At 45.8% G+C, this 27199-nt stretch overlaps 1 long non-coding RNA gene across 1 annotated transcript in view; it reads left to right on the top strand.

Annotated features, from left to right (window-relative positions):
* LOC134337359 (uncharacterized) overlaps positions 1–27199 on the top strand; it is a 70778-nt gene that overhangs the window by 22923 nt on the left and 20656 nt on the right. Inside the window, exon 2 of the long non-coding RNA XR_010015973.1 lies at positions 7776–7838. This is a non-coding gene — a long non-coding RNA (uncharacterized LOC134337359). The remainder of the gene's footprint in view (positions 1–7775; positions 7839–27199) is intronic.

The following is a 27199-nucleotide window of genomic DNA, read 5'->3' as shown; positions in this document are numbered from 1 at the left end:
AATGGTTAATCTTGTGGATCCCACTGCTTCTGTTCTTTTCACATCTCCCTATACTACTTTTAACCATCATACAATTATACAGTTCTTCAATGAAGAATACAATTGAATCAATAACTCCCAGCCAATTAACTAGTGCCCTTGGAGTCTTACCTGCTTCTTGCATAAGGAGGTTTTCCCTCATGTCATTTTGGTTCTGTTTTCAGTCATTTTCATCCTGTGCCCTCTGATTATTCAAATCATCAGCCACTGGAAGAAGTTTCTTTTTATTTTACTCCAGCTAAGCCCTTTGTAATTGTGAGAGGTACTACAAAACCTCCTCTTATCATTTACCACTTTTTAACCTTAACTCCAGCTGCTGTAACCTGTCCACATTATCATAACTCTGTCCTCCTAGAGCCAGTCTAGTTAATCTTTTCTGAGCCCTCTCCAATACCTAGTCATCTATTTCTGTGCTTCACTGATGCATTGTAAGAAATGTGTTTTGCCATGTACCTGAGGGTTGTGATAAGATGGTGCATTTTATAATACCTGAAATATATAGACAGCATATATTTTTTGAGGTGGGTGACAGATATTTAGCACTGGTTGCAGTTATCAGCTTATTTTGAACAATTTCACTGTTCTGTGTGTTTTTCATACATTACATGAGATCTTTATCTTTGAGCTGAATGACTGGTGGATTGTAAGATTGGCAGAGGATTCAGATCTGTGTTCCTGGATTAATCTACCAAACATGCCACACAAATCAGGCAACAGCGACAAGGTGAACATGGTTGATGGAGGCTTAGCAACACATCTCTCCTCATCCAAAGAAAATCCTCCACAGCCTCTCCATCAGGACGTCCAACTCTTTCATGATTTGGTTAGTGGGGGGTTGCCTGGTTTTGCCTGTTCTACCTACTTCCTCTTTCTTCGGATGAAGATGCCTGTGATATGCAAGCTTTTGTTTAGTGGATTGAATGAGCACCCAGCAGGTAATATAGTTATATATTCTCCTCTGATATATCTCATAGTCCACCAGGGATTGAATAAGCATCGTTCACAAACAAGGACACCCCATTCTAATCAGATGTGCACTAGTCACCTCAGCACATTCCATCTTTATTTCTCCAATAGATCAGTAGTATTAGATTACTAATTAACACTAAAAATGACTTTTTTTCTAAGTGTAATTTTTCTTGTAAAAATTTGTACGTAGCTATGTTTATGTTTTTCTTGTGAATGATGCTAGGTGCTGCAACTATCTACTTGTGCATATGACAATAAACTCGACTAAACTTTGATTTGATAGAAGTCACCTATCTTTGAAGCAGTGTCAAATTACCTGCTCTGGCTGCTATATTTTTTCATTTAGTAGACACTATTCAGAGTCTTATTTATCAAGAATACCTTCCCTCTTAACAAAGGTTGACATTTATATGAAAGCACAGGCAGTCTGATATCTGAAACATTCCAAACAGACCCAAACCTTATCTCTTCGGCTTTGGGTATCATTTTGAATGCAAGTACAATTCCTGAATTTAATGCAACAGGCTCCTCAGATACTCTTTGCTGGATGGGGAACTGAGAACAAAGAACCACTCTGACATTGAGCTGTGATGCAATAATCACGCCAGGTGTAAAAGACATTTGGAGTGTTAATTCACTGGAAAGTCATCATCACAACTGTGTCTGAAGTAATCCTACAAATATGCTCTAAAGAGTAAATATGGATTATTTCATGTTAAGACCATAACACATAGGAGCAGAATTAGGCCATTCAGCCCATTGAGTCTGCTCCGCCATTCCATCATGGCTGATCCCAGACCTGACTCAACCCCATACACCTGCCTTCTCGCCATATCCTTTGATGCCCTGACCACTCCGGAACCATCAACTTCTGCCTTAAATATTCACACAGACGTGGCCTCCACTGCAGTCTGTGGAACAGCATTCTAAAAATTCACCACTCACTGGCTAAAAAAAATTCCTCCTTACCCCTGTTCTAAAGAGTTGCTCCTCAATTTTGAGGTTGTGCCCTCTAGTTCTGGACACTACCACCATAGGAAACATCCTCTCCACATCCACCTATCTGGTCCTTTCCACATTCGGTAGGTTTCAATGAGATCCCCATGCATTCTTCTAAATTCCAGTGAGTGTAGACCCAAAGCTACCAAATGCTCCTCATTTGTTAACCTTCATTCCCAGATCATCCTTGAGAACCTCCTCTGGACTCTCTCCAATGACAACACAGCCATTCTGAAATACGGGGCCCAAAGGGGAGGGGAGGGGGGCAGGGGAATGTCGACTCAGACCATGAAAGGCCTGCATGAAAGGGGGCCCAAAACTGTTGACAATACTCCAAGTGCGGCCTGACTAGTGTCTTATAAAGGTTCAGCATTTTCTCCTTGCTTTTATATTCTATTCCCCTTGAAATAAGTGCCAATATTGCATTTGTCTTCTTTACCACAGACTCAACCTGTAAATTAATCTTCTGGGAGTGATGTTTGAACCTTCCTCCCATTCAGATAATAGTCCAGACTATTATTCCTTTTACCAAAATGCATTATCATACAATTCCCAACACTGTATGCCATCTGCCACTTTTTTGCCCATTCTTCCAATGTGTCTAAGTCCTGCCGCAATCGCCTTGCTTCCTCAGAACTACCTACCCCTCCGCCTATTTTTGTATCATCCGCAAACTTTCCCACAAAGCCACCAATTCCATTGTCTAAACCACTGACAAACAATGCAAAAAGCAGCGGTCCCAATTTAACTCTTTGCTCTGTCTGCATTGGTACCCAATCTTTGGCTTGTCCTTCCTTACATTCATGTTACACCCATCATCTACTTGTAAACCTACTGGCTCATCCTCAGCTCTATCATCCTGGTTCCCATCCCTCTGCCATATTAGTTTAAACCACTCCCAACAGCACTAGTAAATCTGCGCAAGAATATTGGTCCCCCTCGGATTCAAGTGCCACCCATCCCTTTGGTACAGGTCCCACCTGCCCCAGAAGAGATCCCAATCATCCAGAAATCTGAATCCCTGCCCCCTGCTCCAATCCTTCAGCCACGCATTTACCTGCCACCTCATTCTATTCCTATCCTCACTGTCTCTTGGCACAGCCAGCAACCCTGAGATTACTACCCTTGAGGTCCTGCTTCTCTGCTTCCTTCCAAACTCCCTATATTCTTCTTGGTGGTCATCAGGTTCAGGAAGGCTGTCCCCAGCTCAGCAATAATCTGAGCTAGTTGGAGTTGGCCTATATATCCCTCATCAGACTGTTAGACTCTGTGACTTTTGTACCAAGATTTGCTGAATTGAACATGCAACTTCAAGTTTCAAGATTATTTATTGTTATTCATCAGTACACGAGTGTTATGGAGAACAAAATGATTGTTTACTCTGGATCTGATGCAACATTAAAAAACACAATAAGCATAAGCAAGACAATAAAAGAACCTCACAAAATGTAAATAATGATTCACAATAAATCCTTGCTGCATTTACACAGAGCCTTTATCAGGTAGCTACATGAGCAGGGTTAAAAGGGAGGGGGAATCACAAGAACACAGAAAATAGGAGTGGAGAAGGCCTCCAGGTCTCTCAAGCCTGCCCCATCATTCAATGTGATCGGTGCTGGCCTCCACTCTCTTCAGTGCTGGTTCCCCATGGCCCTTAGTTCCTTGATCTTTCAAAATATGTCAAACGGCCTGGCTTCCACCCAACCCAGAGGCTGAGAATTCGAGAGATCCATCATCCTCTGGGTGAAGAAATTTTCACTCGCCTCACTTTTAGATGACCAGCCCCTTATTTTGTAGCCATACCCCTTTGTTCGCAACTCTCTGCTCGTGGAAACAGAGAGTTTTCTCCCAAACAGATAGACTGAAAAGACAGGTTCAGGATGAGAGCTGATTTTGCTCATTCTCCGCGATGGTCATCTCCATGGGCCTGAGGCTCTGAAGACTGCCCCGGCTGCTGTGCTTCATGTCTAATAATATGATGAATCTGCTCCAGGGTTCAGATCTGAGAACTCATCTTTGATTCGGAATGCTGTCATTCACTTCATTGACTGCATGACTTGTATTTTTTTCTTTCTCCTGCACATCAAGTGTTGGTCTTTTATTTTTATTTCTATTCTTTTTTTTTTCTTTAATTGGGTTCTTTCAAGTTTCTTGCTTTGTGGCTACATGTGAGCAAGCAAGTCTCAAGGTTGTATAATTTCTTCGATAATAAATGTACTTGAATCTCGAATGCCTAGTGCTGAAATTAAGCTTGGTAAGCTCCTCACAACTGAGTAATTTCTAAGGATGCTTTTATAAAACTGGGCCACTAGAATAAGATTTGTCCTCCCACACCTCTAGCCCAGCATGAGGAGCCAGCTCCACCACTAGACAGTGCACCGGTCTTCAACTACCTGAAGTATTTATTTTATTTTATTTTTTAATTAATTTTTTAATGCATTTCTACAGTGAAACTACAGGGAGAAAACCCAACAACAAAATGGAGATTTATACAGTGTGAAAAAAACAAACCCAATATGTAATTCATAACAATATGAAAAAGCACCCAAAAGAGAATTATGTAAAATTAGTATCCACCCCACTGAAAAAGAAAAACCCAGGCCAACCATTTCTGCATATAAAATCTGCATAGAAAATTTCTGCATAGAAAATCATGTCTGACGAATCACATAGAATTTTTTGAGGATGTAACTAGTAGAGTGGATAGGGGAGAACCAGTGGATGTGGTATATTTGGATTTTCAAAAGGCTTTTGACAAGGTCCCACACAGGAGATTAGTGTGCAAACTTAAAGCACACGGTATTGGGGGTAAGGTATTGGTGTGGGTGGAGAATTGGTTAGCAGACAGGAAGCAAAGTGTGGGAATAAACGGGACCTTTTCAGAATGGCAGGCGGTGACTAGTGGGGTACCGCAAGGCTCAGTGCTGGGACTCCAGTTGTTTACAATATATATTAATGACTTGGATGAGGGAATTAAATGCAGCATCTCCAAGTTTGCGGATGACACAAAGCTGGGTGGCAGTGTTAGCAGTGAGGAGGATGCTAAGAGGATGCAGGGTGACTTGGATAGGTTGGGTGAGTGGGCAAATTCATGGCAGATACAATTTAATGTGGATAAATGTGAAGTTATCCACTTTGGTGGCAAAAATAGGAAAACAGATTATTATCTGAATGGTGGCCGATTAGGAAAAGGGGAGGTGCAACGAGACCTGGGTGTCATTATACACCAGTCATTGAAAGTGGGCATGCAGGTACAGCAGGCGGTGAAAAAGGCGAATGGTATGCTGGCATTTATAGCGAGAGGATTCGAGTACAGGAGCAGGGAGGTACTACTGCAGTTGTACAAGGCCTTGGTGAGACCACACCTGGAGTATTGTGTGCAGTTTTGGTCCCCTAATCTGAGGAAAGACATCTTTGCCATAGAGGGAGTACAAAGAAGGTTCACCAGATTGATTCCTGGGATGGCAGGACTTTCATATGAAGAAAGACTGGATGAATTGGGCTTGTACTCGTTGGAATTTAGAAGATTGAGGGGGAACTGATTGAAACGTATAAGATCCTAAAGGGATTGGACAGGCTGGATGCAGGAAGATTGTTCCCGATGTTGGGGAAGTCCAGAACGAGGGGTCACAGTTTGAGGTTAGAGGGGAAGCCTTTTAGGACCGAGATTAGGAAAAACTTCTTCACACAGAGAGTGGTGAATCTGTGGAATTCTCTGCCACAGGAAACAGTTGAGGCCAGTTCATTGGCTATATTTAAGAGGGAGTTAGATATGGCCCTTGTGGCTACGGGGGTCAGGGGGTATGGAGGGAAGGCTGGGGCGGGGTTCTGAGTTGGATGATCAGTCATGATCATAATAAATGGCGGTGCAGGCTCGAAGGGCCGAATGGCCTACTCCTGCACCTATTTTCTATGTTTCTATGTTTCTATAAAAGAAAAAAAATCAATCGGAGCATTCAACCCCAGAGAACTGTAAATATATATAGGAGTAAAGCAAGTATAATGCCGACTACCAAAAGTATAATGTAGTTCACAACAAAAAACCATATAACTTACAAAAAAAAGCTGAAAGTAGGGGATTGTAGCATACAAAAAAAAGGATAAACTTACCCTAAAGAAGAATTATGAAAATATTCAAGAAAAGGTCCCCACACCTTATGAAACTTTATGTCCAAATTAAGAAATGAATAATTTTCAAGGTCTAAACAGGCCATGATATCACTAAGCCATTCAGCATGAGTGGGTGGGGCAGCATCTTTCCATTTAAGAAGAACCAACCGTCTAGCCAAGAGAGAGGCAAAAGATAATGTCCGACATTTAGTCAGACTCAAGTGCATATTTACTTCACCCAAGGTGCCAAAAAGAGCAACCAGAGAGTTAGGTTCTAAACTGCAATTAAGAACATGAGAAAGGGCTGAAGAAACTTCTCTCCAGAATTTCTCTAGACTAGGACAGGCCCAGTACATATGAATAAGGGTAGCCTCAGCCCCTTTACACTTATCACAGACAGGGCTAATGTCAGGATAAAGCCGTGATAATTTAGTTTTGGACATGTGAGTCCTGTGTATAACCTTAAACTGCAAAAGGCAGTGATGAGCACATAGAGAGATTGAGTTGACTGACTTAAGAATTAAATCCCAAACTGCATCAGATAAGGAGATATTTAGGTCTTGTTCCCAGACAGTTCTAATTTTATCGAAAGGTGCACACCTCAAAATCACTAACTTATCCCGAATAGCAGATATTAAACCTTTACCCAATGGATTGATACAAAGAAACAAGTCCAGAACATTTTTCTCAGGCATCTCAGGAAAGTTTGATATCAAAGGGTTAATGAAATGTCTAATTTGAAGATATCTAAAGAAATGAGTAGCATTTATGAATTCCTACATTCCTTTAGTTGATGTCATCAACCCGCCCCAGGTTGGTTAACTCCCCGTTAGAAGGACTGGAGTAAATAAAATGGTAGAAGGCAGATCCAGATGCAGCTTGATAGTGGGCTGAAAACCTTCATTAGCTCGAACACAAATTCAATAGCTGCCAAGAAAAATTGACTGTGATTTAACTCACCTTCATTCACCCTATCACTAAGCCAAAACTACTTCTGTTATAGGCAGTCAGTTCCCTGGTTTGGATACTCAACAAACCTGTGACAAATGAGGAATGAGGAACACCTTCCCCCTTCCCTTCCGGTACGGAGAAGGGTCTTGGCCCGAAATGTAGACTGTTTATTCATTTCCATAGATGCTGCCTGGCCTGCTGAGTTCCTCCAGTATTTATCGTGGGTTGTGTGGGATAAATTTACTGTTCTGCTGAATCCCATCAGTTGTCGAACTGGACTGTTAGACTCAAACAGCCACCAGAAGAATTTCATGCACACTCCACCAAGCAAATATTTGCCCTGTTCACAAGCACGGGCCTTGCTTTCGGAAATACAGTGGAAATCATCATCAGCTAAAAATAGAAAGTGAAAGTACATTTGAGCAGATTGCAGCCAGAAGCTGACAGATAGTGGAGAAGATAAGAATTTTTTAAATACTATTTTTCACAAACACAAAATGATCAGAGTAAGCTCCCACAAACAACACAGGAAGAATCTGATGACTTTCTGAAGATTTATTTTAATGACCACGAAACCAATCCTTCTGTCAACTTCCCCACATCCTGATAACTGTTTAGTGCTGTGAGGTGAGGAATAAATATTGTCCAAAATGCAAGGGGGTCTTTTTCTTGCTTTGAAATAATGTCTTGTCAATTTACACTAACAGGCTTACCCCAGCACCTCCAGCTGCAAGAGGATTGTTGACTTCCTGACCGACAGACTGCAATCAGTAAGTTTATGCAAGTAACGTCATGACCATGCTCAACTCTGATGCCCCTCAAGGCCATGGTCTCCATTCTTTAAGCAAATGTCACTCCACTCTTTAAAAGGAAAAAGAGACAGGAAATTGTAGGCCTGACTCCAGTAGTTGGCAAGGTTTTAAAGTCCATTAATAAGGATGAGATTTCGGGGTAGGTGGAAGCATGAAAAAATAGACCAAAGTCAGCACGGCTTCCTAAGAGGTGAACTTGTGATCTTTCGGTCTACCCCACCACGGCTCTAGCATTTTATTTCCCTGCCTGCACCTCACTGACTTATTTACTTCGAGATACAGTGTGGCCTTGCGGCCCAACCTGCCTGCCAGCAACCCACTTATTCAACCCTATCCTAATCACAGGACAATCTACAATGACCAATTAACCTACTAACTGGTACGTTTTTGGACAGTGGGAGGAAACTGGCGCACCCGGGGGAAACCCCCGCAGTTCACAGGGAGGAACGTACAAACTCCTTACAGGATGACATCAGAATTGAACTCCAAAGTCTGATGCGTCAAGCTGTAATAGCATCACGCTACCAGTAACCATAACATTGCAGTCCGTGGCCACTTTATTTGATACACCTGAACACCTGCTTGTTAATGCATGTGTCTGATGCACCATCAATAACTCCAAAAGACTGGAAGTAGAGTAAATACTGAAAGGCTTTTATTAGCAGTAAAATATGACCTCCACCATGCTGAGTGTCTACCCCTGGACTGAGAGGAGGAGCAATGGCACAATCGCCTTTATTCAGGGTTCTGTGGGAGGAGCCACAGGGGCAGTCAGCAGAGGTGTGTGTCCAGACAGTTAACCCAGTTACAACATATATACACGGTTTACCACATTCACCCCTCCTTTTTTTAAAAAGAGTCCCGCGGGGTGAAGTGACTGACAATATTTACAAGAAGTATATTTACAGGTCAAGTCTATCAGGCGGTCGAGTCCGTCGCTATGATCTACGTAGCACCGGCGGTGATTGCACCGGCGATGGCGGTTGTGCTGGCTCCGGCCTGACTTGAGGTGTCAGCACGTTAGGCGTTGGTAATCCCTCGTGCGTGTGCGTCACGCCCAGTATGGGAGTGTTGTGTGGTGTCTGTGTAGGGCTTGGAGTGTGTGGTGTCTCGTGGGTAAACATATCGGTGGATACGGGGTCAATAGTCACCACGGAGTGTTCAGGGTAGGGGCCCGGTGCTCCTGCGAGCGCCAGGTCGCGGATGGAGACTGTGTCCTCCCACCTATCAGGTAAAACCACATAGGCATACTGGGGGTTCGCATGAAGTAAGTGAACCTTCTCGACTATCGGGGAGTATTTATTGCTCCTCGCATGTTTCCAGAGCAGCCCTGGCCCCAGGGACATCAGCCAAGTTGGTAGGGTGGTTCCAGTGGTCAACTTTCTGGGAAAAGAAAAGAGTCGCTCATGAGGGGCGGCATTGGTGGACGTGCATTACAGGGAGCGGATGGAGTGGAGTGCCTCGGGAAGGACCTCCTGCCAGCGGGAGACCAGCAGTCCCTTTGACCTGAGGGCTAAGAGTGTGGCTTTCCACACCGTGGCATTCTCCTTCTCCAGCTGTCCATTCCCCCGGGGATTATAGCTCGTGGTCCTATTGGTTGCAATTCTCCTAGCCAGTAGATATTGGCACAGCTCATCACTCATAAACGAGGACCCTCTGACACTGTGGATATAGCATGGGTAGCCGAACAGAGTGAAGAGCTTGTGCAGGGCTTTTATAATTGACATGGTAGTGGTGTCGGGGCAGGGGATGGCGAAGGGGAACCGCGAGTACTCATCGATAACGTTAAGAAAGTACACATTGCAGTCGGTGGAGGGAAGGGGGCCCTTAAAGTCAACACTCAGTCGCTCAAAGGGGCGGGTGGCCTTGATGAGTTGAGCCTTTCCGGGTCAGTAGAAGTGAGGTTTGCACTCTGCGCAGACTTGGCAGTCCCTGGTCATCGTCCTGATCTCCTCAAGGGAGTAAGGCAGGTTCCGGGCTTTCACGAAGTAGAAAAGCCGGGTGACCCCCGGGTGGCAAAGATCTACAACGTTCCCCGGGATAGGGCATCGGAGGGCTCATTGAGCTTCCCAGGCCTGTATATGATGTCATAGTTGAAGGTGGAGAGTTTGATTCTCCACCTCAGAATTTTATCATTTTTTGATTTTGCCCCGCTGCTGATTATTAAACATGAATGCGACTGAGCGCTGGTCAGTCAGCAGGGTGAACTTTTTGCCGGTGAGATAGTGCCTCCAGTGCTTAATAGCTTCCACTATGGCCTGGGCCTCTTTCTCTACCGCAGAGTGCTGAATTTCAGGGCCTTGAAGGGTACGGGAGAAGAACGCCACCGGTCTTCCTGCCTGGTTGAGGGTAGCAGCCAGTGTGAAGTCAGAGGTGTCACTCTCTACTTGGAAGGGAATGGCCTCGTCCACCGCATGCATTGCTGCTTTGGCAATGTTCCCTTTTATGCGGGTGAAGGCCGCGCAGGCCTCGGCAGAGAGGGGGAATGTGGTGGACTTGACCAGGGGGCGGGCTTTGTCTGCGTAGTTAGAGACCCATTGGGCGTAATATGAAAAGAAGCCCAGGCACCTCTTGAGGGCTCTGAGGGTATTGGGAAGAGGGAGTTCCAACAGGGGGCGCATACGGTCGGGTCAGGGCCAATGACTCCGTTCTCCACGACACACCCAAGGATAGCAAGTCGGGTGGTTCCGAACACACTCTTGTCCTTGCTATAGGTGAGATTGAAAGCTTTGGCTGCTTGGAGAAATTTTTGGAGGTTGTTGTCGTGATCCTGCCGGTCATGACCACAGATGGTGATGTTATCCAGATATGGGAACGTGGCCTTCAGTTGGCACTGGTCCACCATCCGGTCCATTGCCCTCTGGAAGACAGATACACTATTCGTGACACCAAAGGGGACGCGCAGGAAGTGATAAAGCCTGCCGTCCGCCTCGAAGGCGGAGTAAGGGCGGTCCTCCCGGCGGATGGGGAGCTGATGGTAAGCCGATTTTAGGTCTATGGTCGAGTACACCTTGTACTGTGCTATCTGATTGACTATATCCGCGATGCGGGGTAGAGGGTACGCGTTGAGCTGCGTGAACCTATTGATGGCCTGGCTATAGTCCACGACCATCCTATTCTTCTCCCCGTTCCGAACAACGACCACCTGCGCCCTCCAAGGACTTGTGCTTACCTCAATGACCCCCTCCCTGAGCAGCCGCTGCACCTCCGACTTAATGAAGGCTCTGTCCCCCGCGCTGTACCTCCTGCTTTTAGTTGCCACAGGTTTACAGTCGGGGGTCAGGTTGGCGAACAGCGGTTGGGGAGGGATCTTGAGGGTGGAGAGGCCGCAAGTGGTGTCAGTAGTGCAGCTATTGGCATGGTGTTAGGTGGGATGTGCGGGTCGGTGTGTGTGGGGGTGGTCAGTAGCGGGGTATGTGACGTATTCCTACAAAATTGAGGATTTCCGACAGTGATTGGTGGGAGGGGCCCACCATACTCCATTGTCACACTTTTCATGTGGCTCTGGAAGTCGAGCCCCAATAGCACAGGGGCACACAGTTGAGGCAAGACCAGTAACGTAAAGTCCCGATATTCTGTGCCCTGCACCACTAGTGTCGCTACACAACCCCCCCGGATGTCTGTTGTATGCGACCCAGAAGCCATGGCGACCCTCTGGCTTACCGGCCGTATCGCGAGTCCGCAATGCTGCACCGTGTCCGGGTGGATAAAACTCTCCATGCTGCCTGTGTCAAACAGGCAGCTTGTCCTGCACCCCTCCACCAGGATGTCCATCATTGACCTTGCGAGCTGGTGGGGAGCGCTTTGGTCAAGAGTCACGGAGGCCAGGGTTGAGTCACTGTCCTGGTCCGGCGCGGTGGGGTGCCCCGTGAGCACCCGTTGGTCGTAGGCGGTGGGAGGTGGCGCCGACCAAGATGACCGCCCCCATGTCTCGCACGTGGTGGCGGCGTGCAGGGAAGATGGTGGCAGGCAGGATGGCGACCCCCATGTCTCACACGCGGCGCTCCTCGATCCCACTCGCGGTTTGGACTCACAGACCTTGGCAAAGTGGCCCTTCCTTCCGCAGCTGGAACAGGTAGCTTGTCGGGCCGCGCAGCGTTTCGGGGGGTGCTTCTCGAGTCCGCAGAAATAGCACTTCGTGGACTCGCGACTGGCAGCAGCTGCGGTCAATTTGCCAGCGGGTTGCGGGGTCTGTGGCGCCCACGAGGCCATCGGGGGATCGCATGCCTGGAGAGCCTTGGAGTTGTGCAGAGTGGCCTCCAGCATGTCGGCCAGCTCGATCGCCGAACGTAAGGTAAGATCAGCTTGTTCCAGCAGCCACTGGCGCACATACACTGACCTGGTCCTCATGACGAAGGCGTGTCTCACAAGGAGTTCCGCATGCTGTCCTGCCGTCAGTTCTCGGCAGGCGCAGGTCCGCACGAGTGTCTGTAGTGCCCGGACAAACTCAGCGCTCGACTCCCCGGGCCACTGGTGCTGTGTCGTTAAGCAATGTCACGTGTAGACGGTGTTTACCGGCCACAGGTATTGTCCTTTGAGGGCGCTCATCGCGCCGTCGTAGCTCGGCTGGTCTCTGATCATCAAGTAGACCCGTGGACTGACCCTGGAAAGGAGAACTCTGTGCTTCGCTGTGGAGTCGGTCACTTCAATCTCCTCCAGGTATGATTCGAAGCCGGCCAGCCAGAGTTCGAAAGCGTTTCCAGCTTCAGGTGTTTGCGGGTCGAGGTCTAACTTGTAGCTCAGAAGGGCGGGGAAAGGAAGAGGAGGGCAGTAGTAATAGGGGACTCAATAGTAAGGGGGTCAGATAGGCGATTCTGTGGACGCAGTCCAGAGACCCGGATGGTAGTTTGCCTCCCTGGTGCCAGGGTCTGGGATATTTCTGATCGTGTCCAAGATATCCTGAAGTGGGAGAGTGAGGAGCCAGAGGTTGTGGTACGTATAGGTACCAATGACATAGGTAGGAAAAGGGAATAGGTCCTGAAAGGAGAATATAGGGAGTTAGGAAGGGAGTTGACAAGAAGGACTGCAAAGGTAATAATCTCGGGATTACTGCCTGTGCTACGCGACAGTGAGAGTAGGAATGCAATGAGGTGGAGGATAAATGTGTGGCTGAGGGATTGGAGCAGGGGGCAGGGATTCAAGTTTTTGGATCATTGGGACCCCTTTTGGCACAGGTGTGACCTGTACATAAAGGACGGGTTACACTTGAATCCGAGGGGAACCAATATCCTGGCTGGGAGATTTGCGAGGGCTACTGAGGTGACTTTAAACTAGAATGGTTGGGGGGGGTGGGAATCAAATTAAAGAGACTAGGAGAGAGGAGGTTAGTTCACAACAGGGGGATGGGAACCAGTGCAGAGAGACAGAATGGGTGTAAAATGAGGGTAGAAGCAAAAAGTAGTAAGGTGAAAAGTAAAAGTGGCAGGCCGGCAAATCCAGGGCAAAAATCAAAAAGGGCCACTTTTCAACATAATTGTACAAGGGCAAAGAGTGTTGTAAAAGCAAGCCTGAAGGTTTTGTGTGTCAATGCAAGGAGCATTCATAACAAGGTGGATGAATTAAAAGTGCAGATTGTTATTAATGAATATGATATAGTTGGGATCACAGAGACATGGCTCCAGGGTGACCAAGGATGGGAGCTCAACATTCAATATTCAGGAGGGATAGACATGAAAGAAAAGGAGGTGGGGTAGCATTGCTGGTTAGAGAGGAGATTAATGCAATAGAAAGGAAGGACATTAGCCGGGAGGATGTGGAATCAATATGGGTAGAGCTGCATAACAATAAGGGGCAGAAAACGCTGCTGGGAGTTGTGTACAGGCCACCTAATAGTAGTAGTGAGGTTGGGGATGTCATTAAACAGGAAATTAGAAATGCGTGCAATAAAGGAACAGCAGTTATAATGGGTGACTTCAATCTTCATATAGATTGGGTGAACCAAATTGGTAAGGGTGCTGAGGAAGATGATTTCTTGGAATGTATGCAGGATGGTTTTTTGAACCAACATGTCGAGGAACCAACTAGAGAGCAGGCTATTCTAGACTGGGTATTGAGCAATGAGGAAGGGTTAATTAGCAATCTTGTCGTGAGAGGCCCCTTGGGTAAGAGTGACCATAATATGGTGGAATTCTTCATTAAGATGGAGAGTGACATAGTTAATTCAGAAACAAAGGTTCTGAACTTAAAGAAGGGTAACTTTGAAGGTATGAGAAGTGAATTAGCTAAGATAGACTGGCAAATGATACTTAAAGGGTTGACGGTGGATATGCAATGGCAAGCATTTAAAGATCGCATGGATGAACTACAACAATTGTTCATCCCAGTTTGGCAAAAGAATAAATCAGGGAATGTAGTGCACCCGTGGCTGACAAGGGAAATTAGGGATAGTATCAATTCCAAAGAAGAAGCATACAAATTAGCCAGAAAAAGCAGCTCACCTGAGGACTGGGAGAAATTCAGAGGCCAGCAGAGGAAGACAAAGGACTTAATTAGGAAAGGGAAAAAAGATTATGAGAGAAAACTGGCAGGGAACATAAAAACTAACTGTAAAACCTTTTATAGATATGTGAACAGAAAAAGATTGGTTAACACAAATATAGGTCCCCTACAGACAGAAACAGGGGAATTGATTATGGGGAACAAGGACATGGCATACCAATTGAATAACTACTTTGGTTCTGTCTTCACTAAGGAGGACATAAATAATCTTCCAGAAATAGTAGGGGACAGACGGTCCAGTGAGATGGAGGAACTGAGGGAAATACATGTTAGTAGGGAAGTGGTATTAGGTAAATTGAAGGGATTAAAGGCAGATAAATCCCCAGGGCCAAATGGTCTGCATCCCGGAGTGCTTAAGGAAGTAGCCCAAGAAATAGTGGATGCATTAGTGATAATTTTTCAAAATTCTTTAGATTCTGGACTAGTTCCTGAGGATTGGGGTGTGGCTAATGTAATCCCGCTTTTTAAAAAAGGAGGGAGAGAGAAACCAGGGAATTATAGACCGGTTAGCCTAACATCGGTGGTGGAGAAAATCCTAGAGTCAGTTATCAAAGATGTGATAACAGCACATTTGGAAAGCGGTGAAATCATCGGACAAAATCAGCATGGATTTGTGAAAGGAAAATCATGTCTGACGAATCTCATAGAATTTTTTGAGGACGTAACTAGTAGAGTGGATAGGGGAGAACCAGTAGATGTGGTATATTTGGATTTTCAAAAGGCTTTTGACAAGGTCCCACACAGGAGATTAGTGTGCAACCTTAAAGCACATGGTATTGGGGGTAAGGTATTTATGTGGATAGAAAATTGGTTGGCAGACAGGAAGCAAAGAGTGGGAATAAATGGGACATAGAAACATAGAAACATAGAAAAATAGGTGCAGGAGTAACCATTCGGCCCTTCGAGCCTGCACCGCCATTCAGTATGATCATGGCTGATCATCCAACAGCATCAGTGAGGAGGGGACCTTTTCAGAATGGCAGGCAGTGACTAGTGGGGTACCGCAAGGCTCAGTGCTGGGACCCCAGTTGTTTACAATATATATTAATGACTTAGATGAGGGAATTAAATGCAGCATCTCCAAGTTTGCAGATGACACGAAGCTGGGTGGCAGTGTTAGCTGTGAGGAGGATGTTAATAGGATGCAGGGTGACTTGGATAGGTTAGGTGAGTGGGCAAATTCATAGTAGATGCAATCTAATGTGGATAAATGTGACGTTATCCACTTTGGTGGCAAAAACAGGAAAACAGATTATTATCTGAATGGTGGCAGATTAGGAAAAGAGGAGGTGCAACGAGACCTGGGTGTCATTAAACACCAGTCATTGAAAGTGGGCATGCAGGTACAGCAGGCGGTGAAAAAGGCGAATGGTATGCTGGCATTCATAGCAAGAGGATTCGAGTACAGGAGCAGGGAGGTACTACTGCAGTTGTACAAGGCCTTGATGAGACCACACCTGGAGTATTGTGTGCAGTTTTGGTCCCCTGATCTGAGGAAAGACATTCCTGCCATAGAGGGAGTACAAAGAAGGTTCACCAGATTGATTCCTGGGATGGCAGGACTTTCATATGATGAAAGACTGGATCGACTAGGCTTATACTCGTTGGAATTTAGAAGATTGAGGGGGGATCTTATTGAAACATATAAAATCCTAAAGGGATTGGACAGGCTAGATGCAGGAAGATTATTCTCGATGTTGGGGAAGTCCAGAACGAGGGGTCACAGTCTGAGGATAAAGGGGAAGCCTTTTAGGATCGAGATTAGGAAAAACTTCTTCACACAGAGAGTGGTGAATCTGTGGAATTCTCTGCCACAGGAAACAGTTGAGGCCAGTTCATTGGCTATATTTAAGAGGGAGTTAGATATGGCCCTTGTGGCTAAAGGGATCAGGGGGTATGGAGGGAAGGCAGGTACAGGGTTCTGAGTTGGATGATCAACCGTGATCATACTGAATGGCAGTGCAGGTTCGAAGGGCCAAATGGCCTACTCCTGCACCTATCTTCTATGTTTCTATGTTTCTATGTTTGTCAGGTCTCAGGACGTGTTCCATGCTTTAAAATTACTGCTAATAAAATTGATGCACCATCAATAACTCCAAAAGACTGGAAGTAGAGTAAATACTGAAAGTCTTTTATTAGCAGTAAAATATGACCTCCACCATGCTGAGTGTCTGCCCCTGGACTGAGAGGAGGAGCAATGGCGCAATCGCCTTTATTCAGGGCTCTGTGGGAGGAGCTACAGGAGCAGTCAGCAGAGGGTCCTGTCCAGACAGGTAACCCAGTTACAACATATATATACAGTTTACCACAGTGTCTAATCAGCCAATCATGTGGCAGCAACTCAATGCATAAAAGCATGCAGACATAGAAACATAGAAAAGTTACAGCACAGTACACGCCCTTTGTCCCACAAAGCTGTGCCAAACATGTCCTTACCTTTGAAATTACCTAGAGTTACCCATAGTCCTCTATTTTTCTAAGCTCCAAGTATCCATCCAGGAGTCTCTTAAAAGACCCTATCGTATCCGCCTCCACCACCATCGCCGGCAGCCCATTCCACGTACTCACCACTCTCTGTGTAAAAAAACATACCCCTGATATCTCCTCTGTACCTACTTCCAAGCACCTTAAAACTGTGCCCTCTTGTGCTAGCCATTTTCGCCCTGGGAAAAAGCCTCTGACTATCCACAAGATCAATGCCTCTCATCATCTTATACACCTCTATCAGGTCACCTCTCATCCTCCGTCGCTCCAAGGAGAAAAGGCCGAGTTCACTCAACCTATTCTCATAAGGCATGCTCCCCAATCCAAGCAGCATCCTTGTAAATCTCCATGGTCAAGAGATTCAGCTGTTGCTCAGACCGAACATCAGAATGGGGAAGAAATGTGATCTAAGTGACTTTGACCATGGAACGATTGTTGGTGCAAGATGGAGTGGTTTAAATATCTCAGAAGCTGCTGGTCTCTGGGGATTTTCGTGCAACAATTTACAGAGAATGGTGAGAAAAACGAGAAAACATCTGGCGAGCGGCAGTTCCGTGGGTGACAACGCCTCATTAATGAGTGAACAACAGGAATTCTGCAGATGCTGGAAATTCAAGCAACACACATCAAAGTTGCTGGTGAACGCAGCAGGCCAGGCAGCATCTCTAGGAAGAGGTACAGTCGACGTTTCAGGCTGAGACCCTTCGTCAGGACGAACTGAAGGAAGAGTTAGTAAGAGATTTGAAAGTGGGAGGGGGAGGGGGAGATCCAAAATGATAGGAGAAGACAGGAGGGTGAGGGATGGAGCCAAGAGCTGGACAAGTGATTGGCAAAGGCGATATGAGAGGATCATGGGACAGGAGGTCCGGGGAGAAAGACAAGGGGGAGGGGGGGAACCAGAGGATGGGCAAGGGGTATAGTCAGAGGGACAGAGGGAGAAAAAGGAGAGTGAGAGAAAGAATGTGTGTATAAAAATAAATAACGGATGGGGTATGAGGGGGAGGTGGGGCATTAGCGGAAGTTAGAGAAGTCGATGTTCATGCCATCAGGTTGGAGACTACCCAGACGGAATATAAGGTGTTGTTCCTCCAACCTGAGTGTGGCTTCATCTTTACAGTAGAGGAGGCCATGGATAGACATGTCAGAATGGGAATGGGATGTGGAATTAAAATGTGTGGCCACTGGGAGATCCTGCTTTCTCTGGCGGACAGAGCGTACCTGCTCAGGTTGGAGGAACAACACCTTATATTCCGTCTGGGTAGTCTCCAACCTGATGGCACGAATGTTGACTTCTCTAACTTCCGTTAATGCCCCACCTCCCCCTCGTACCCCATCCGTTATTTATTTTTATACACACATTCTTTCTCTCACTCTCCTTTTTCTCCCTCTGTCCCTCCCACTATACCCCTTGCCCATCCTCTGGGTTTCCCCCCCCCTTGTCTTTCTCCCTGGGCCTCCTGTCCCATGATCCTTTCATATCCCTTTTGCCAATCACCTGTCCAGCTCTTGGCTCCATCCCTCACCCTCCTGTCTTCTCCTATCATTTTGGATCTCCCCCTCCCCTTCCCACTTTCAAATCTCTTAATAACTCTTCCTTCAGTTAGTCCTGACAAAGGGTCTCAGCCTGAAACATCAACTGTACCTCTTCCTAGAGATGCTGCCTGGCCTGCTGCGTTCACCAGCAACTTTGATGTGTGTTTGTTAATGAGTGAGGTCAGAGGAGAATGGCCTGGCTGACAGGAAGGCGACAGTAACTCAAACAATCACCTGTTACAACAGCGGTGTGCAAAAGAGCATCTCTGAATGCACAAAACCTCAGCCCTTGAAGTGGATGGGCTACGGGCAACAGAAGACCACCAGGTTCCACTCCTGTGCCGAATAAAGTGGCCACTGACTGAATATTCTGCACTTCGGTATCGTTTTTTCCTTCCGTACTTCCTCAAGGTACTTGTGTATAGAATGATTTATTTGGACAGCATACGAAGCATTTCATTGTATCTCAGTACATGGGACACCAATAAACCAATTATCAAATAATTTAAAGTCCTTTTGAAAGATAGCAACAAGGCAGCGTTCCCTGTGCTGTCAGTCTTGAGTTTAGACATTGGAGTGCAGGCTGAACGCACAAACTCGTGACACAGAGTTGAGAGTGTTACCATCTCACAGCAGACAGCTCTAATTGTGTAACATTCTGCAAGTGCCTCGCTTACTGTGGTGTGCGATACTCCAATTAAAAGTGAGTCCCACTGCTTCGATTAGCTAAACAGGGAGATACCCAGTGAGACAATCAATTTGTTTACACCAGCTGGTGCTCCTCACCACTCTTTAATCCAAATGTTGCTATGCATTTCCAACCCACAGGTACTCGGTCTCATGCAATTGAGCTTGACTTTGTTTGCATTATAAATTTTAAGAAGGATGGAAAAGTAAAATGGCTTAACACAGTCAGTTTAATTTTACCTTAAGTTCGGAAACTATCAGGCTGAGTATGGTGAGATTGGAATGTTAGTGCTAGGATGGGACAGAGCACAATAATTCTGGAACTGGGAAGAACATTAATTTTGGGACTGGGAAGAAGGAAGCTGTTAATGTTTTTACAGGGGTAAGAGACGTGAGGTATCAGAATACTTTAACAAATCGATCACTTGGATCAGCATTATTAGTAAATAAACATGGATATCAAGTGTATACATATGGTCCTGGGTTCAAATCCGGCTGGCTCCTTGCACACTTTCCTTCTGTGCTGGGTTGACTTGGTCTCGTATAAAGCAGACAAAGTGCTCACAAAATGGCAAGGTTGCCACCTGGTGTGCCACAGGGCACAGGGAGGGATAGCATAATAGCATTAGTGGATTCCCACCCACTATCAGTCATTGAGCATAATGATATACAGTCCCAAACTTTGCAAGTCAACCAAGTCAAGTCACTTTTTATTGTCATTTTGAACATAACTTCTGGTAGAGTACACAATAAAAACGAGACAATGTTTTTCAGGACCATGGTGCTACATGAACAATACAAAAACTACACTGAACTACGTAAAACAACACAAAAACTACACTAGACTACGGACCTACCCAGGACTGCATAAAGTGCACAAAACAGTGCAGGCATTACAATAAATAATAAACAAGACATTAGGCACAGTAGAGGGCAGTAGGTTGGTGTCAGTCCAGGCTCTGGGTATTGAGGAGTCTGACGGCTTGGGGGAAGAAAACTTTACACAGTATGATTGTGAGAACCCGAATACTTCGGTGCCTTTTTCCAGATGGCAGGAGGGAGAAGAGTTTGTATAAGGGGTGCGTGGGGTCCTTCATAATGCTGTTTGCTTTGCGGATGCAGCATGTGGTGTAAATATCTCTAATGGCGGGAAGAGAGACCCCGATGATCTTCTCAGCTGACCTCACTATCCACTGCAGGGTCTTGCGATCCGAGATGGTGCAATTTCCGAACCAGGCAGTGATGCAGCTGCTCAGGATGCTCTCAATACAACCTCTGTAGAATGTGGTGAGGGTGGGGGGTGGGAGATGGACTTTTCTCGGCCTTCACAGAAAGTAAAGAGACCCTGCTGGGCTTTCTTTGCTATGGAGCTGGTGTTGAGGGACCAGGTGACCCACTCCAGGTCACCCACAGCATGTACTGTATAAAAGTACAATTATCTGCACATTCTCTTTTAAACACTACAAAGAAACGTGCTGCACAGAGCAACAGTCATCTCCTGCTGTCCTATACATTTTACACATACATATTACATATACATTTTACATATACATATTACATAGAATGACAGTAATAACAGCCACATATCTATAGGATTAAACCCATCAATGCAGATTATCACATGCGTATTACATTATTTTACAATGTACATTTGATGATAGTAACATAGAGTACCTGTAAAATATCATAATGTACATGGGAAGAAATTTTAAAACTTTTACAGTATATTCTCTATTGCAGAAGGGGAAACAGCTGTCAGAATGCTTTGCATACGATGATAAATTAAGTGGATTCCCTCACATTGCAATATTTTAAGTGGATTCCCTCACATTGCAATATTTTGGGAGGCTAACAATAAGATGACTCTATCCTGCTGACCGTGCAAAGCATTCTGAAAATATTTTTCTCTCTGTTAATCTATTCATTAAAAAAAACAGACGGGGCTGTCTTTAGCCTCCAGGTCCCATGTGGCTTGCTTGCTTCTAAGGACTGACAACAGTTGTACTACCTCTGTGGTAGACACGCAAAGAGCAGATTTCTTATTAGGCTGCCTAGCAACCGAAAACACTGACCACCTATCACCTCACTCAGCAGAGTTCCATCTTGCATCTGTTATATTATTTATCCTTTTATAAATTAAGTGCTAATAAGGTCTGGAACTTTCTCAGACTCCCATGACCTTTCCCATCCAGACACATATGTCACAATATTTTCTGTTTTGACTTTAATGATGTCGTGGTTGATTTTACTTCCATTATTTTAATTGTAAGCGGAGCAGTAAAACCAAGTGAATTCAGCTCATGAACCAACCCCTCGCTTCTCTGCCCCCCTCCATCCTTTGGAGTTTAACTAGCTTGTTATTGTGCTTCGCTTTACTGAATTCCTTGATTGTTTCCAGATGAAGGATGTCTGTGAGTAAGGGGGGGGGGAAGAAAGTCTGGGTGATACTTCAATTCACAGCCAGCCTCTGCAAATCTCACAACAAACAAGAAAACACAGACAGAAATGCTGGAGGGACTCAGCAGGTCAGGCAGCATCGATGGAAGTGAATAAACAGTTGACCATTTGGGCCCAGTGGGTCAGACAGCTTCTTTGGAGGGAAACTATCAGCCCATGTTTCGGGTTGAGAACCTTCATACGGGCTGAGTGATACGGGGGAGACAGCTACTATGAAGAGATGAGATTAAGAGGTGGAGCAAGAGCTGGCATGTGACGGGTGCAGAGGGGTGAGGGGCCAATGGAGAAAGGGAGAGTGGAAATGGAGTAGAAGCTGGGAGGTGATAAACTACAAAGGGCTGCGGATGACGGATAGGAAGACGGAGCACAGAACCGAGTGAGGGAGGGAGGTGGAAACAGTGAGGGGAGGGGAAAGAGCAGAAGGAGTGTGCAGGTGACGCAAGGAGCCCTGACCCGAAACATCCACTCTCCATTCTTCTGCCACGGATGCTGCCTGACCTGCTGCTTTCCTCAGGAATCTTCTTTACTGCTTCAAGTCCCAGCACCTGCAGTCTCCTGTGAATGCAAAGCAAACACTAAACAGCAAGCAGTGACTTTGTAACCCTCCCACGGGACGTACTCCCAAGAACAGGAGCACTAACGGACTCCTGGCTCATAAACCATTATATGCAGCGAGTCACCTACTGTGCCGGTGTGGAGGGGGTTGCCTGTGGTTGCGTGGGCTGAGACTTGGCACTGTGATGCAGAGGTCAGGGCTACAGCCTGGTGGTACTGTCAGTGTGTGTACCATTGCTGGGACTGGCAGGACCGGCTCCATGTACACGGGCCCTTCGGCCCATTGGGTTCCTGCTCACCATCCAGCACCCACTGATACTATTCCTCCGCTAACCCATTTTATTCCTCTGCCCCTCCCATCCCACCCAATTCCTGTCTCCACCCCTACCACACATCTGCAAGCCAGAGGCAACCCACTGTGACCAAGTCACCTACCAGCCAGCACGTCTCTGGGATGTGGACAGAAACTGGGGCACCCACAGCCACAGAGAGAACATGCCAACCCCACACCAACATCACTGGAGGTCAAGATCGAACCCAGGTCGTTGGAGTAGTGAGGCAGCGACTCTACCGGCTGTGCCAATCTGCCAGCCAGACATACCACCAGACATTACGGTCTCTCTCATCGCCACCCTTCTCAGTACTTAGCTGTGTGGTTGTCTTTACCTCAGAGACTTCCCTGCTGCACCCCCGTTGGGATTATTACAACGGGGAAATCTCTGAGCTGGGAGTAGTTGTACAAGGAGAGCGAGAGACAATGAACTCCATCTTATCTGAAGAGTCCCAGCAAAGGCACACACATTCAACATGCCCGCTGGGGTATGGCACCGAGCCTTACATGGCAGCACTGACTGGCTGCCCACCTAACCACCATCAGGCCTCACGGGCAGCCTCTGCGCGCTGGGCTGCAGAGAGGCCAAAAGTGCGTGACAGCTTCCCAACACCCAGGATTCCAGCAGCAGGCCCCCGACACTACGATCTAAGCAAGTTTGTTTTTTAATGCCACAAACAAGAGAAAACCTCCAGATGCCGGAAATCTGAGCAACATGCACAAAATGCTGGAGGAACTCAGCAGGCCAGGCAGCCTCAATGGAGAAAATTACAGTCGATGTTTTGGGCCGATATTTTTTCCATAGATGCTGCCTGGTCTGCTGAGTTCCTCCAGCATGGTGTGTGTGTTGCTTCTTTTTTAATGTACTGGGGGAGAATTAGAGTCCTTGGGCTATAAGACCATAAGACAAAGGAGCAGAAGTCAGCCATTCAGCCCATCGAGTCTGCTCCGCCATTTTATCATGAGCTGATCCATTCTCCCATTTAGTCCCACTCCCCGGCCTTCTCACCATAACCTTTGATGCCCTGGCTACTCAGATACCTATCAATCTCTGCCTTAAATACACCCAAAGACTTGGCCTCCACTGCCACCTGTGGCAACAAATTCCACCGATTCACCACCCTCTGACTAAAAAAATTTCTTCGCATCTCTTTTCTGAATGGGTGCCCTTCAATCCTTAAATCATGGCCTCTCGTGCTCGACTCCCCCACCATGGGAAACAACTTTGCCACATCCACTCTGTCCATGCCTTTTAACATTCAAAATGTTTCTATGAGGTCCCCCCTTGGACTGTACTCCTTGGAGTTTAGAAGAATGAGTACAGTCCAAGAGCGGTCAAACTCCCTCATACGTTAACCCTCTCATTCCCGGAATAATTCTAGTGAATATTCTCTAAACCCTCTCCAATGTCAGCACATCCTTTCTTAAATAAGGAGCCCAAAACTGCACACAGTACTCCAAGTGAAATCTTACCAGTGCCTTATAGAGCCTCAACATCACATCCCTGCTCCTATACTCTATTCCTCTAGAAATGAATGCCAACATTGCATTCGCCTTCTTCACCACCAACTCAACCTGGAGGTTAACCTTAAGGCTATCCTGCACGAGGACTCCCAAGTCCCATTGCATCTCAGAACTTTGAATTTTCTCCCCATTTAAATAATATTCTGCCTGTTTATTTCTTCTACCAAAGTGCATAACCATACACTTTCCAACATTGTATTTCATTTGCCACTTCTTTGCCCATTCTCCCAATCTATCCAAGTCTCTCTGCAGACTCTCTGTTTCCTCAGCACTAACGGCCCCTCCACCTATCTTTGTATCATCAGCAAACTTAGCCACAAAGCCATCTATTTCATAACCCAAATAATTGATGTACTACGTAAAAAGAAGCGGCCCCAACACGGACCCCTGTAGAACACTTCTGGTAACCGGCAGCCAACCAGAATGGGATCCCTTTATTCCTACTCTCTGTTTCCTGCCAATCATCCAATGCTCTTTCCATGTACGTAACTTTCCCGTAATTCTATGGGTTCTTATCTTGTTTAGCAGCATCATGTGCGGCACCTTGTCAAAGGCCTTCTGAAAATCCAAATACAGTACACAACATCCACTGCATCTCCCTTGTCTACCCTACTTGTAATTTCCTCAAAAAATTGCAATAGGTTTGTCAGGCAGGATTTTCCTTTAAGGAAACCATGCTGAGTTCTGCCTATCTTGTCATATGCCTCCAGGTACTCCGTAAACTCATCCTTGACAATCGACTCCAACAACTTCCCAACCACCGATGTCAAGCTAACAGGTCTATAATTTCCTTTTTGCTTCCTTGTCCCCTTCTTAAATAGCGGAGTGACATTTGCAATCTTCCAGTCCTCCGGAACCATGCCAGAATCTATTGACTTTTGAAAGATCATTGCTAATGCCTCCGCAATCTCCACAGCTACTTCCTTCAGAACACGAGGATGCATTTCATCTGGTCCAGGAGATTTATCTACCTTTAGCCTATTCAGCTTCCTGAGTACTTTCTCTGTCGTAATTGTGACTGTGCACACTTCTCTTCCCTGCCACCCTTGAGTGTCCGGTATACTGCTGATGTCTTCCTCAGTGAAGACTGATGCAAATACTCATTCAGTTCCTCCGCTATCTCCTTATCTCCCATTACAATTTCTCTAGCATCATTTTCTATCGGTCCTATATCTACTCTCATCTGTCTTTTACTCTTTATATACTTGAAAAAGCTTTTAGTATCCTCTTTGATATTATTTGCTAGCTTCCTTTCATAGTTCATCTTTTCCCTCTTAATGACCTTCTTAGTTTCTTTTTGTAAGCTTTTAAAAACTTCCCAATCCTCTGTCTTCCCACTAATTTTTGCTTCCTTGTATGCCCTCTCCCTTGCTTTAACTTTGGCTTTGACTTCTCTTGTCAGCCACGGTTGCATCCTCTTTCCATTCGAAAATTTCTTCTTTTTTGGAATATATCTGTCTTGCACCTTCCTCACTTCTCGCATAAACTCCAGCCACTGCTGCCGTAGAGCACAGAAGCACACCCTTTGACAGTGTCAGCCTTCAGCCCATCTACACTAATCCCATTTGCCTTCACTAAATTTAAGTTACCTATTCAAGTCAGGGGAACCAGCAAAGGTACAATGAAGCAGTTTCCTGCAGGGTAGTGTTTTATTATTAAAGTTATTTGCACCTGATGTCATCATACCTCTTCTCTGTTCTTTGACATCAGTGGATTAGCACTTCCAAGAACTGCATGCGTTAACAAGAACGTGTTAACAAGTGTGCTTAAAATAGAGCAAAGGAATAAAAGAATATCACTCAGACAGGAAAGCATTTCTCAAACAATTAAAAGCTCTCGACTCCTGCCATTTATAGTCAACATGCTGTGTAAAGTTCTGAGTATGAAATTGCGACCAGGAGAAGTAGGGAGCAGGAGAGGGCTGTTTGACCCCTTGGGGCTGCAGCTTCATTCAGCAATTTCATGGCACCTCAAGCAAAATTTCCCCGCCCAATCTCCATAATGCCTGCTTCTAATAATATCTATTAATAGCAGTTGGCAGCTCATCTAGGAGAAGGAAATCTCTGATCTCAAATCTCTGCTATCTTGCGGCTTTACCCACTCATGAGGAAGGCTTCGGGGGTAAACCCTAAGGAAAACTACGGAGCTGGAGTCCGTAAGGCAGTCCCACATTGAGTTCAGCGCTGACTGGTAGCTACTGTAACGTCGCTGGTGCCAAGTTGTATTGGTCTCTGCCGCTCCTTTGGATTCATCAGCTGAATGGAGATGGGGAGCCTGCTGCACGGGCAACAGCTTGCTCTCCCTGGCTTGCCATTCACGTAGACAGCTGGCACACAATATACATGGTCGGCTCCAACCAACAAAGGGCCTCGATTAACATCCAGATCTCCGTTCAAACATGCTCATTGTCCTAGTCCCTGGAAAAGAGGATTTCAAAGATTCACACTCTTTAACTGAAGAGGTGTCTGCTCATTCCAGTCCTGGGATGGTCTACTCTTATTTCAACACACATCTCCTACGTGTACATCTGGGGAGACACTCTCCCCGCACCCGCCTGTCACGCCTCTACAAGATCACTTCATTCTTCTTAACTCTTAAAAGACAGAGGCCTGGTCTATTCAATCCCTTCTTGTAGGACGGACCTGTCATTTCAGCAGCATTCCATGTTCTATACCACGTATATTTATAAATTGAACCAGAATTATAAGACCATAACACCATAAGGTATAGGAGCAGAATTAGGTCATTGGCCCATCGAGTCTACTCCACCATTTCATCATGGCTGATCAAATTTTCTTCCAGACCCAATTTCCTGCTTCTCCCCATGTCCCTTCAAGCCCTGGACAATCAAAAATCTATCAACCCCTCTCTTAAATATACATGAAGACTTGGCCTCCTCAGAGAATTCCACAGATTCACCACTCTCTGGCTAAAGAAATTCCTTCTCCTCTCTGTTCTAAAAGGACGCCACTCGATTCTGAGGCTGTGTCCCCTGATCTTAGACTCTCCCACCATATAAATTTTTGTATTTATTATATGTAAACATTGGGCAGACATAGAAGGGAAGGACAGTTTCACTTTCTAATTGTTTCGTTGATGTTGTGCTGTCTGTGATGTTTCCTCCTTTTCTCTGTTCTATTTTAAGCACATTTGCTAATGTGTTCCTGGACATGCCAATTTACTAATGCCATTAACACCTCGGCAGATTAGCAACGTTTCTCAAGTGAAGCACATTTGAGATCAGCATACT

Source organism: Mobula hypostoma, chromosome 24, assembly GCF_963921235.1.
Source record: "Mobula hypostoma chromosome 24, sMobHyp1.1, whole genome shotgun sequence".
Taxonomy (NCBI): domain Eukaryota; kingdom Metazoa; phylum Chordata; class Chondrichthyes; order Myliobatiformes; family Myliobatidae; genus Mobula; species Mobula hypostoma.
This window is presented reverse-complemented; position numbering and strand designations above follow the sequence as displayed.